Source organism: Pleurodeles waltl, chromosome 10 (assembly GCF_031143425.1).
Source record: "Pleurodeles waltl isolate 20211129_DDA chromosome 10, aPleWal1.hap1.20221129, whole genome shotgun sequence".
Taxonomy (NCBI): domain Eukaryota; kingdom Metazoa; phylum Chordata; class Amphibia; order Caudata; family Salamandridae; genus Pleurodeles; species Pleurodeles waltl.
Window position 1 is genome coordinate 1055443208 of NC_090449.1, and position 13276 is coordinate 1055456483.

A 13276-nucleotide genomic window follows, 5' to 3' on the forward strand; every position below is an offset into this window, starting at 1 on the left:
GCAGTGGTTGAGGTCTTGGCATCTGCACCTCCTCGATCCTTGGGTGGACATCCCTGCTTGCAGGGGACTCTTCAGCTACAGAGACAGGGGTGTCTGTGATGGGGTCTCCCCCTGGCAGAACCTCCCTTCCACTGGCTGCCCCAGATGTTGATGGCTCTTGGAACCCCCCCACCAGTGCTAAGGGGTCAGGGTGTCTCTACTCTTGTCCCTTTTATTTTAACTTTTTTTCTCAAGCTGAGTGCCAAGATGGCTGTCAACACTTCCTGATTTGAAGTGTTGGCAGCCAATCAGAACTGTGCATTTCCCTGCATGAGCTCGTCTTTATTTGCGAATACTTCACTGCCAGAGATAAACAAATTTGAGTTTCCCTAAATTTCTCAAAAACTACTGAACGGATTTACTCCAAATAAGGTGTGATCTGCGCACTGACAGCTAGCTTTCTACCAAATGTGGTGTAATTCTGTCTAGTGGTTCGGCCTGTAGTCGTGTCTAAAAACTCTTATGGAAATTAACATGGCAAACACAACCTTTTTTCAGCCCTCTTTTTCTCAGCCCCTGCTTGACACATCACCCCCAAAACTTTCCATGAGCATCAGGAATCAATGTGACACTTTTTTGGGAAACTTTCATTATGATTTGTCAAACGGTGACAAAGATATAGGCAAGTTAAAAACCACTTTTCCTAGGGAAACTAGGTCCGAACAATAACTACCTAGTGACAACCGCCAGTAGGTAATATATATATATATATATATATATATATATATATATATATATATATATATATAATATATATTTAATGCTGGACCAAAACTCTAGACAACTACAAATGTTGAAGGGTGCAATAGAAGTAATATTTAGAGCCTCATTTATGAGGAAGTCACACAGTGCAGTGCAGTGCATCGTCACAGGGAAAGGACAGGAATGCGCCATAGTTAAGGCAATACAGCACATTCCTGTTCTCTTCCACGTTCTGGTGCACGATGCGCTTAATTTAAGTTTTTTTTTATTTTGTGTTAACGAGAGGTTTAATGTTTGTTGTTATAGTCATATGTAATAGTAAAGCGTTATCGTATATGCTTATATTAGATTTAGGGCCTTATTATGAGGCTAGCGGTCCAAAGCCTGCCAGTCTTGGGTTGGCGGTCGGACCGCCAGGGCTGTGGTGGTCTGACTGCTACATTATGAGGTTGGCAGGCAGACCCACCAACCTACCGCCATTCCCGCCAGGATCAGTGATCCAGACGGGCTGACGGCAGTTCTGGTTGTAATTAGCCAGGGCAGCGCTGAACCGCCCATGACCACCATGAAAAGGCTGGTGGAGAACAAGCACAGGGGCCCACAGGGGGGCCCCTGTACTGCCCACTGCCCAGCCATGTCCACCTGCCCAGCACCCTAGAAATGCATTTTGAGGGTGCTGGTGCCCCCTGCGTGCAGCAGCATTGCCGCCGGCTCTATTATGCACCAGTGACAATGCTGCTGCACCTTTCTCACTGGGCTGACCGGCGAAAACCTTGTTTTCTGCAAGTCAGCCCAGTGGGGAAGTCATAATGGGGCTGACGGGGAGGTCGCCAGTAGTGTGGTGAGCTCCCCATTGGGAGTTTGGCGGATGGATGTTTCTGTCCCCCAAACTCATAATCAGCGCCTATATGTGTTTTAGATCACGTAATAGTAGTGTATTTTTTGTGGGAGGAAACGTTGCATTTTAGATGTCCATATATTTTAGTAAATTACATAGCAGCTTAGGTTAAGGTAGATTAGATCAGTTTACTGTTGCATGGAGTTGTAGTAATACATTTTTCCTAGAAATCATCACGTAGTTAACATGTATGGTTATTATTCTAATCAAATAGTATCAGATCTGAATAATTGGCCCATGTGGTACCTTTACTTTTATATTATTAAAAAAAAAGATTTGAGGAACCTAATAAGAATAAATATAAATCTTACAGATAAAAATATAATTTCCTAAATTGAACACGCAAACAAACTTTTTTAAAAAGGATTTAAAAAAAGCAGCGAGTAAGGCTGGTCTTCGAAACAACAATCTATGCTTCTTTCATAAGCCAAAACACTGAACTAGGGGGCACTTATATTGTACTTGAATACAAAATTAGATACATTTAATTTAGAATATGTTTTTATTAGAAATAAACCAAATCACATTTCAATAAATATTTTGCTAAGGAAACATAAAAATAGTGTCACTAAATTGATAATATTTTATTCATCCAAAAACATTCTGAACTAAATTATTTGTTTGCACACGTCTCTCCTGGGAATCTATTTGGTTTTCTGAATTCTGTATCTTCTTTAATATTAGAAAACTTTGCCCCGATCGATAGAAGTTTTGACTGCACTGCTGTGAAGAGACCACATACCACCATCATTTTGCACACCATCTCGGGACTATATAGACATTGACCTCTAGATAAATCCAACATCTAAACCTAAATTTTAAACTTCCAAATTTCCCTTCAATTATATTCTGCTTTAAAAGTACAATCATTTTTTTTTACCTTCACTTTATGGATTCTAAATTGGAATAATCCACCATGGCCAAAGAGCATAACCTTGATTACCAAAATAAAAATATGAAATGTTAGATATAATTAACAACATATATATTTCTAAGATCTGTTTATTCATTTTTTATAAAAGCCATGTTACTTGTCCAAGAAAACTACGGTGCAGGCACATTACAAAATGTTGCTGTAGCCCTGAACTTAGTAGCACAGTACAGATTGGCTGCATGTACATCAAACCTAGTCTGATTTACAGGCAGATTAGTGCTCATTGTGTAATGGTATCACACTGTGCGTCTCCTGATAATAAATCTGCATTATAGAATAAAACCATCAACTGCATGTAAAACATGGGCTCAAAGAGTACGGGGGCTATTCCCAAACTGCATTTTGTAGTACTCCAAACATTCAAAAGAATTCCATTCACAAACCTACACACAGAGTTTCAGACTTTCTTATCTTTTTTTGTGCGAAGATCTCCACCCAATTGTGGAGTCTCTAGGTAAGTATATGTTTTAGTAGCAAATTATGTCTGGAAAATAGGGAATACTGACTATCAAAGTGGAGGGGTTCATGGAGGAGCAAAGGGGTAAAGGAGAGGTAGGGAGTGGTTTAGGGTGGGACATGCACACACCCACAAACGTGGAAGTCTATTTCTATTGAAAAACTGCCCTTCTGAAGTTACTACCAAGTAATCAACAACAGTAGTAAATTACCCCTCATCAGAGCTGAAGTAAGTCCACCATCACACACGGCCAACCACTGGTTCTGCAACATCCTGCCAAAGGACTCAGTGGAGGAAGGGATGCCTAATGAAAACTCATGGGTAACAATAGTAAATTAATTTGAATCATTTTAAAATATAACTAAATATGTTAAAAATACACATTTATTATTAAATTATAAAATATCATCAAGTGTGCATTAAAATTAGTGTAATATTAGATTTCGATAACATATCATTAAAAAAATATGTCATATAAAATATAATTGAAATAATGTATATAATATATAAATATAAAAATATATCTTATATATGACATGTAAAATATAATTTAAATAATTTTCATTAATTCAATACACGCATTTTATTAATTGTTAATCTATAATAGAAATATTTACGTTTTTTAGGTTGAGTGGGAACTTATTTTTTAATTTAAATTGGAAATCTTACATTTAAAAATAAATATTAAAATGCTTTGTTTTTTTTTCCCTGTTTAATTTATTGTACTTTTCCCGATACTTTACTCTAGTGAAACACCCAATCCAGTCAGAGATCTCCCTGTGGTGAAGTATAGGGAAAAGCTACCTATGCTTTACTATAGGTGGGGATCTCCACAGATGGGTCTTGAAAGGATCTGACATCGTAAATCCTCCAACAAGGAAGAAAGATGCAAACAGCACTGACTGTTGGTAAAAGTAAGGTAACATGTGTGCAACCATGAGTACAGGGCAAAGTGTCACTAACAGCACACATGATACATACATACACACATACACACGTCATATGTTAGTTACCAACCAGCCAGGCCCTCTCTGGGTACTGTCGTGTCATCAGCTGTGGAATGGCGCTGTTCCGCTTGATGAAGGCATCATGGACTGAACCCGGGTACCGAGCACAGTCATGGGAAATGCAGAGGTCCACCAAACACACTACTTGGACATTGATAGAATGGTAGCTTTTCCTGTTCCTATAGACCTGTTCAGTGCCAACCAGTGGAACCAAGGCTACATGAGTACCATCAATGGCTCCAACAACATGTGGGATGTGTGCGATACCACAGAAATCTGCTTTCACATGCACAAAATCCTCACATTGAGGAAACCAGATGTAGCTGTCCAGGTGTTTCAAAAGTACTGACAGGACATCCTTCAAAACCAAACTGAACATAGGCTGGGACATCCCAGCAGATAGTGCCACTGTATTTCGAAAGGACCCTATGGCCAGGAAGTGCAACACTGACATGACTTGTACAATGGGTGGTATGCTATTTGGATGACGGATGACTGGCATCAGATCTGGCTCCAACTGACGACATAGATCCATGATTGTCTGTCTACCTAGGAGGTAGATCTGAATCACTAATCTGTCCTCCATGGTCTGCAAGTCAGCAAGTGGACGGTACACAGGAGGTTGTATGATCCGTCTCCTCCCAGGGTTTCTATGTGGGTCATAAAAGAAACAAGTCATCCACTCAATGTGTCAGTTTCATTAGACATGTAACATGTGTGATTCGTGAAATCACATGTTATGTGTGTCACTGTAAACATTATGTGCAAGCACACCAGGGCTAAGCCTTGCACTTCCTGGGATGTTATCGCCCTCATAATTAACGTATATGTGGCAACCATCCTTATAGAAAGCGCATGGTCAGATGACTACCTGAACTGCGTTGATTTAATGCACAGCCTTTTTATGCCTCCATGCAGGTCAACGCCCATCAGAAGAAGGAGATATGGATAGCCACCGCCAAGAAGGTGCGGACCCTGGGGGTCTACAGCTGGCGGAACGCCCAATATCAGAAGAGGTGGGAGGACCTGAGATACTGGGCCCAGAAGACCACAGAGGCCCAGCTGGGGATGTCCTCCTGATGGAGACGGGGTGCCGTCAGACAATGACCCTCCTAACGGCCCACATTTTGACGGTGGCCTATTCAGATGGGCGTTTGAAGGCAGCACAACAGCCACAATGGGGTAAGTACATATATATATGACATGCAAGCCCCTTTGGCAAGTGATTGAGTGAGGGACAGACTGCTCCTCCTGACAATGTGGCATGTGTCATGTGCCACATATCCCCTAACATCCAATTGTTTGAGAAAGGCCATGTGTCCCCAAATGGTGTTCTCATCCTTTAGGACTTGGTACCTAGTACTATACTATGGTGTACCCTCAGTATGCTTGACCGGCAGTGAGCACATATGTCAGTGTGAGGTGCCCAGCTAAGTGTTGCAAAAAACCCTGCCGGATGTGACTTTGCACACAGGAACCACTCCAGGCAAATGATACAGTCCAATGGTGAGTAGGATGTAGGCCACTGTCCTCTGTCATTTGGCTGGGAATATGTGTAGGTTGACATCTGCAAGCCAGGGTGAAGTCCATTGTATGTTGTGTTTGTGCCTCACAGCAGTCTGTGATGCATGGGTGTCCATCATACATGTGACATTACTTACATTGCAAATCTATTGGCAGCTGTAGCAAGGAACGTCCCCTTGGTAAGTGGGGAATGTGCATCATCATGGTTGATGTGTCATCATTGTAGGCAACGTGCCTTGTGCCTACATGTCTGCATGTAGCCCATTTCCAAGACGCTACATATCTTTATATGAGATGTAGGCATGTAGTAGCCATGGAGATGGCATGATATCCCAGACCCCTCACATATGTGTCCATAGGTCCTGTTGTAGTCAGGATACTACTGCAATTGTTGTCCATTTACTATGATGTCCCAGACAAGATTGTGCCACCATCATATGTCAACAGACAGAAACATTCATGCCTAATAGTATGTTGTTACTCATGTCATTGATTGATTGATTGTGTATTGGGTCAAGGATTCCATGCTTATCATGTCTGTGAAGTGTGTAGTGATGTTGTTTATCTTCGTAAAGTGATATGGTGTCCTCCTGATAGTGATTGAAAGGTCTGTGTCCCTCTTTCCAGCAAAGGACAGTTATCTACTTGTGGAGACATCTCTGCATGAGCAATGGGGCCTGAGGCCCATGTAGTTTGTTGAAACTTCAGATGTGTGCCACATCTGTTTGAGCCTTGAAAATACCAGCCTTGACTCATTTTGGTAAGGTGTGACTTGTAAAGCTGTACGTTGTTGTGTTGTGTCCCTAGTGAAATAGATGTTTCCATGTCATCTAATCCAGGCATGGCATCTTTTAAGCATTGTTGATTGCCTTTCCTTAGCACCATCAGTTGTCCATGAGACATCGTTTCAGTGCAATTTAGATGTGTGTATAGGCATGTGTTAGTCTAAATGTTAGGGTATCTCACAGTGGTACCCTTAGTTTGGCTACTGGTTCCATGTGGTATGTTGGAAGTTGCACAAGTTTGCTGTGGAGTGGTCAGCTAGTTGTGGTGTGTTTGGTGTATTAGGTATACTACATTCATGCCAGTGTAGTTATGTGACAGAAGAAACTGATGTTGTGTTTATTTTGGAATTCCATATAGCATGCATGTTTTAGTATTGGCACATGATGGTGACACTTTGCTGTCACTTCATACGGGTGATCAGTTGACATGCTGGTATGTTTTTTGCCTCTCTGATTTCCAATAGCACTGTCTTCATTACCTTACTTTTCACTTTTTCTAACAGCATCAGCGGGCGAAGGAGACGGGCCGCACCAAGTGGGGAAGCATCTGGCCACAGGGCCTCAGGTCACGAGACCACTGACAGTGAGGGACCCGGTGGCCCAGAGGGTGAGGAGAGTGCCACGGGGGACACCTTATTAACATCTTCATCCATGGATTTTTCCTCCAGTGGCACTCCCTAGTGGTGGTGGACCCATCGGGACCAACCCTTTACCACCTTTGTCTGCCACCCCCCATTCTACCACTGCCCTTCCTGTTGCTCCCCACCCAGTTGGCCATGTCCTCTCACACAAGAGGGTGGGTATCTCCTTTGCCGCAGGCACCTCTGCCCCTGACCCTCTTAGACCTGCTGCCCTCAGTGAATAGGCAATTCACCTCCTGAGGTCTATCTCTGTGGGAAGGACGTTCCTCGTGAATGAAATCCAGGGACTGGCAAGCCAGATCCACCAGAGCAATGCTCTTGCCTCCACACTGATGGCAGCCAGTTACCCCTTGTCTACCATCCCCCCTCCACCTTCCTCTTCCCAGCCCAAATTCCCCCTTCCCCAACCCAGGAAAAGCATACAAACAGACAGACATGCATCCACCTCAACATCCTAGGGAAGCACAGACAAACAGCACCACAAGACACACCTCTGGCATGCACACAAACAACATCCACCTGACACACCTGCAGACACCACACCAACATTCACTGATCCAGCCACCACACTTATCCTACCTGCAGATAGCACTCCAGCAGACCCTCAGACATCCATCCCAGTCACCCCACCTGCAGGCACCACAACCACTGACACGCTGTCACAGTGTCCTTTCCCCGGGATCTGCACGTTGCTGAACAAAAGGCCCACCTTCCGGCGTCACCAACTCAGAAAGCTATTATTGCACAGTGTTATGATGAAGCCAGTCGGGGGGAAGGGAATTAGGGTAGGGAACAGCAGGGAGACAGATCTGAAAAGAAAAGGTTAGAACAAATATGCATTCACTCATTCATAGAAATATAACTCATCAATAGATTCTTGACTCAAATGCGTCTCCAATATCTGATGGAGACCCCTTTTGAAATGAGGGCAAAGCCCCTTCTTTGAATCATGGAACAAGAATAAACTACGTCCTCAGAACCAAGAGATGGTAAGAGCTTTGGACTATGATTATTCTCAGAATATCAATCCTGTAACATCTATGCATTCATAACATAAACCTTTGATCATGACCTAGAAAATCTCAAAGAATTAAATATGCTTTTCACATATTATGCTTTCCAAAAAACAATGAAAACTATGATTTGCTTATCTCCAGAAATACTTTCACATTCACAACTATAAAGGCCGAAACGTTTTTACTCATTGAACTTGAAGCGCTTTACTTATAACACCAGAAAGCGCTTTTACTTGTCTTGCCCAAAGCGCTACACCCGTTATGCTAAGGGGGCGCTTTACTCGTGGCCTGAATCACTTTGATTGTTGTACTAAGAGCCTTTTACTCCTGTGGATTGAGACGCTTTGATTGCCGTGCCAAGAGCGCTTTTCATCTGTGAACTGAAGCACTTGAATTGCCGTGCCAAGAGCGCTTTACATATGTGGACTGAAGCACTTGTATTGCCGTGCCAAGAGCGCTTTACACCTGTGGATTGAAGTGCTTGAATTGCCGTGCCTAGAGCGCTTTACATCTGTGGACTGAAACGCCTTTGGTCATCGCGCCTAGGCCGCTGTAACCTGGAAACTGAAAACGCTTTGCTCATTGTGCTAAGGGGCGCTTTACTTCTGGAAGTAATGACTTCCTCCAAAATTGAACTCGCAAGGCCTTACCGCTACAAGTACGACCTACTTGTTTTTTAATTCACCATTGAAACAAGGATAATTCGATCGGATGCCACTCTGCCATGCAGGAACTCTTCTCTTCTTCAGAGAATCCCCCACGAGGTCTGACTGCATCGAAGTCTTCAAAATAGTGAGCAATGTGCTTGGGTGTGGCTGGCATAGTCCTGCCACACCCCAAGATGGCTTCTGCCTCTAAAAACATGGGAATTGTAGTCCCTTCATGGAATAGCACTGATAAGTGCATCTTGTCCACCAATGTCCTGAACCTGCAGCTCTATGAGCTTTGCCACAGGGCAAACAACGCTGATGGCCACATTTGGAGCAAGAGGGGATGATAAGTTGTGCGCAAAAAAACGACGCAGAGCCGCGCAGCGGAGTTTCGGACGGGACCTGGACCGCGCATGGTCTTATTCCTGACATTACATCCCTTTCCCAAGCGCGGTCCAGGGCCTGGTTTACCAGGATGGAGGAGGTGAAATCGTCGCGCAAACGTGGTGCATGAACATGTCTTGCAGGTTCCCAAGAGTCATTTTCCAGTCTGTATCCTTTCCAGGACACCAAGTACCAAAGGGAAGACCCCCTATATTTAGAGTCTAAAATAGATCGCACCTCATGCTCCCAATGACCTTGGACTAATAGAGGAGCAGGTTGTGTGATGCTTGAGGGCGAAGCAGGTTTAAGAAGCGAAGTGTGAAACACCGGATGAATTTCCAAAGACGATGGTAATTTTAGCTTATATGTTACAGGGTTTACTTGTCATACTACTTCATAGGGCCCTATGAACTTTGGATGAAACATGTTTTTATTTTTTAATACAAAGTTTTTCGTGGATAACCAAACTCTATCTTTGTTAGTATACTGAGGACCAGGCTGGTGTTTTTTGTCATATTGCATTTTATATTTTTTCTTTGCTTGATGAAAATTTGTTTGCAAAAATGTGAATGTACCTTTTTCATGTGTGTTCACATGCCCATGACTGCTGGAGTGGTTTGAGTAGAGGCAGTTAACGTAACTGGTAACGTAACTGGCAAAATGTGCAGATGACGCCCATATAAACCATAGAAAGGAGTTGAGTTTATTGAAGAGTGGTGAGAGTTATTATAAGCCAGTTCTTCAAGCCACAAAAGATCCAGCCAGGTTTTAGGAGACTTTGTTGCGTAACATCGTAAATATTGTTTCAGAGTTTGGTTTAGTCTCTCTGTTTGACCATCTGTTTGTGAATGATAACTAGTAGACAAAGTTGAATCAATTCGTAAAGCTTTGTACCATTGTTGCCAAAAACGTGCAGAAAATTGTGTTCCTCTATCAGAGAGGATAACTCTTGGGAGTCCGTGAAGATGAACTATATTTTCTAAGATGATAGTCGCTAAGGTGTCGGAAGTTGGGAGTCTTTTACAGGCAATGAAGTGAGCATACTTGGTAAGGCTGTCTACTACCACTAGAATGGTTGTAAATTGTTTTATTTGAGGAAGACCAGTAATAAAATCTATAGAGATATGTTCCCATGGATGATTGGGAACGGGTAGAGGTATCATGAGACCTTTGGGCTTGCTACGTTCGCTTTTGCATCTTGCACATACTTCACATGATTGTAGCATTTGCTTAAGGCCATGAACGAATGTAGGCCACCAAAAATACCTTTTCATGAATTCTATTGTTTTTTGAGGACCTGGGTGAGCTGCCAGAGGATGACTGTGTAACCAATGAAAAGCTGTCTCTCTTAACTCCTCAGTAGGCAGGAATACTCGAGATTCATGTAGAGGTAAGCCTCATTGAATAGACCTCTTGGTGTCTTGTTGTAGCCACTCTTGCCACTTAGTAATGTGAAAATGATGACGAATGAGATCAAAGAATTTCTCGGCAGCTACTAAACACAACACTTTTGAAGGCGTTATAATAGGCATGGGTTTTTGTTCAGTAGGTGTGATTGAAGAATCTTGTCTAGATAATGCATCGGCCTTTCGATTATCTACTTCTGGTCTAAAAGTCACTATGAAATCAAATTCTGCAAAGAATAGCACCCATCTTAGTTGTCTAGGAGTTAGTAGTCTGTCAGAACTCTTAATTTGTAAATTTCTATGATCAGAATGTACAGTTATGGTGTGTTTCGCGCCCAATAGATAATGTCTCCATTCTTTAAAAGCGTTATGAATTGCTAGTAATTCTTTTTCCACTATGGTGTAGATCTGTTCTGCTTCATTCAATTTTCTTGATGCATATGCTATCGGGTGTAATTGTCCAGATTCTCAATGACGTTGAGACAGGATGGCCCCAACAGCAACATCAGATGCATCGGCTTCCACAATGAATGGTTCCTCCACATTAGGGTGAGCTAGAATGGGAGCAGTAGTAAAGGCCTTTTTTAAATCTTGAAATGCTTCCTCTGTCTCTTGGGACCAGTTGAATACAACCTTTTTCCTTAGCAATTTGGTGATTGGTGCCACCTTTTGGGAGAAGTGATGGATGAAGCGTCGATAATAATTCGCTAAACCTAAAAACATTGAATATCACATACTGATTTTGGTGTGGGCCATTCGGATACAGCTTGAATTTTTCATGTTCTTTATGTATATCTTCAGAATTTGAATACATTAATATATCATCAATATAAATGATGACAAAGATGTCTAGATATTCTCTCAGAACATCGTTTAGGAAATATTGAAAGGCTGCTGGGGCATTACATAGACCGAACGGCATCACTAGATACTCAAAGAGGCCATAACGAGTCTTAAAAGCCGTTTTACACTCATCTCCCTCTTGAATTCGAACTAGGTGATAAGCAGCTCGTAAGTCAAGTTTGGTGTAGATAACGGCAGATTTTACCTGGTCTAACAAGACTGGTATGAGAGGTAGTGGATAATTATTTTTAACTGTGATCTTATTTATCGCTCTAAATTCAATACAAGGCCCCAAACCGCCATTAGCTTAGGTACGAAAAACAGTGGAGAAGCCGCTGGAGATCGTGATGGCAGAATTTGCTTGTTGGCTAAACATTGATCAAGGTATTCTCGTAGGACTTGATTTTCTTTCTCTGATTGTGCATGGATTCTACAATTTGGTATATTGACGCCAGGTACAAGGTCGATCTGTCAATCGTACGGCCTGTGAGGTGGTAATGAGCTTGCTTTCTTTTCACTGAAAACATCAGTATATTCTGAATACTGTGAATGTAGATCAATTTCCTTCTCAACTGCAGTAGCAATAGTGTGTTGAAGATTTCCTTCTTTGTTTCGTCTTGATTGAAAACCTTTCTTTGCACAAGAAGAAAAATGCAAAACCTGGTTGCGCCAGTCTATGCATGGATTATGTAACATTAACCATGGCATTCCTAAGATAAAACCATATTGAGGTGCTTGGATTATATCAAAGCGAATTATCTCATAGTGGTTCTGATTCTAATCATCTTTGCAAATCATTTGTATTCGTGAGGTTTGTTTAGTAACGGGACCTCCTGCCAACTCACTACCATCAAGTGCATACACAACTTCTGGGACCTTTTTCCTGACACTGGGTATATGCAAGTCTAGTGCAGTTTGTTGTTCTACAAAATTTCCTTTTGCCCCTGAATCAATTAGAACTTATACATTATGGGGGTCATTATGACCCTGGCGGAAGGCAGAGAAGCGGCGGTAAGACCGCCAACAGGCTGGCGGTCGTTTTTTTTGTATTATGACCATCGCGGTTACCGCCATGGTCATCTGCCGGTTCTCCGTTCCGCCCGCCAGCGGTATTTTGACCCGGCTTACCGCCGTGGATTTCCTGCGGTTGGAACCGCCATGAAATCCATGGCGGTAAGCACTATCAGTGCCAGGGAATTCCTTCCCTGGCACTGATAGGGGTCTCCCCCACCCCCCACCCCGACTCCCTCCCCTACACCCCCACCACCCCTGCCCCCCCCCAAAGGTGGCAGGGCCCCCCTCCCCACCCGACCCCCACCATCACAGAACTCACGCACACACGACACGCACGCAGGCACCACCAACACACACACGCACACACACCGACATACATGCCTACATCCACACACACAGTCAGACATGCACACCCACATACAAACATACACGCACACATCCATACAGACATACCCACAGACATACACGCACTCATTCCCAAAACACGCAACACCCCCGCAAGCATACACGCACTCACACACCCCCTCTACATACACAGACGCACACCCCCATGCACCCACACAACACACAACACTCCCCCAACCCCCTCCCCTAATGGACGATTGACTTACCTGTTCCGTCGATCCTCCGGGAGGGGACGGGAGCCATGGGGCTGCTCCGCCGATACCACACCGCCAACAGAACACCGCCACGCTGAATCACAGGACGTGATTCGGTGGGCGGTGTTCTGTTGGCGTGGCGGTGGAGGTGGAGCAACCTCCACTTCCCCGCCGCCCGCCAGTATGGCTGTTGGCGGCTCTCCGTCGGAAAAAGGATGGAGAGCAGCCAACAGTCATAATACGCAGAGCGGCAAACCGCCACTACTGGCGGTCTTCCGCACGGCGGTCCCTCGGCGGTCTTGTAAAAAGACCGCCGAGGTTGTAATGACCACCTATGTCTTTTTCCCCGCGCAGTCATTTGTACTAAAATTCGAAAA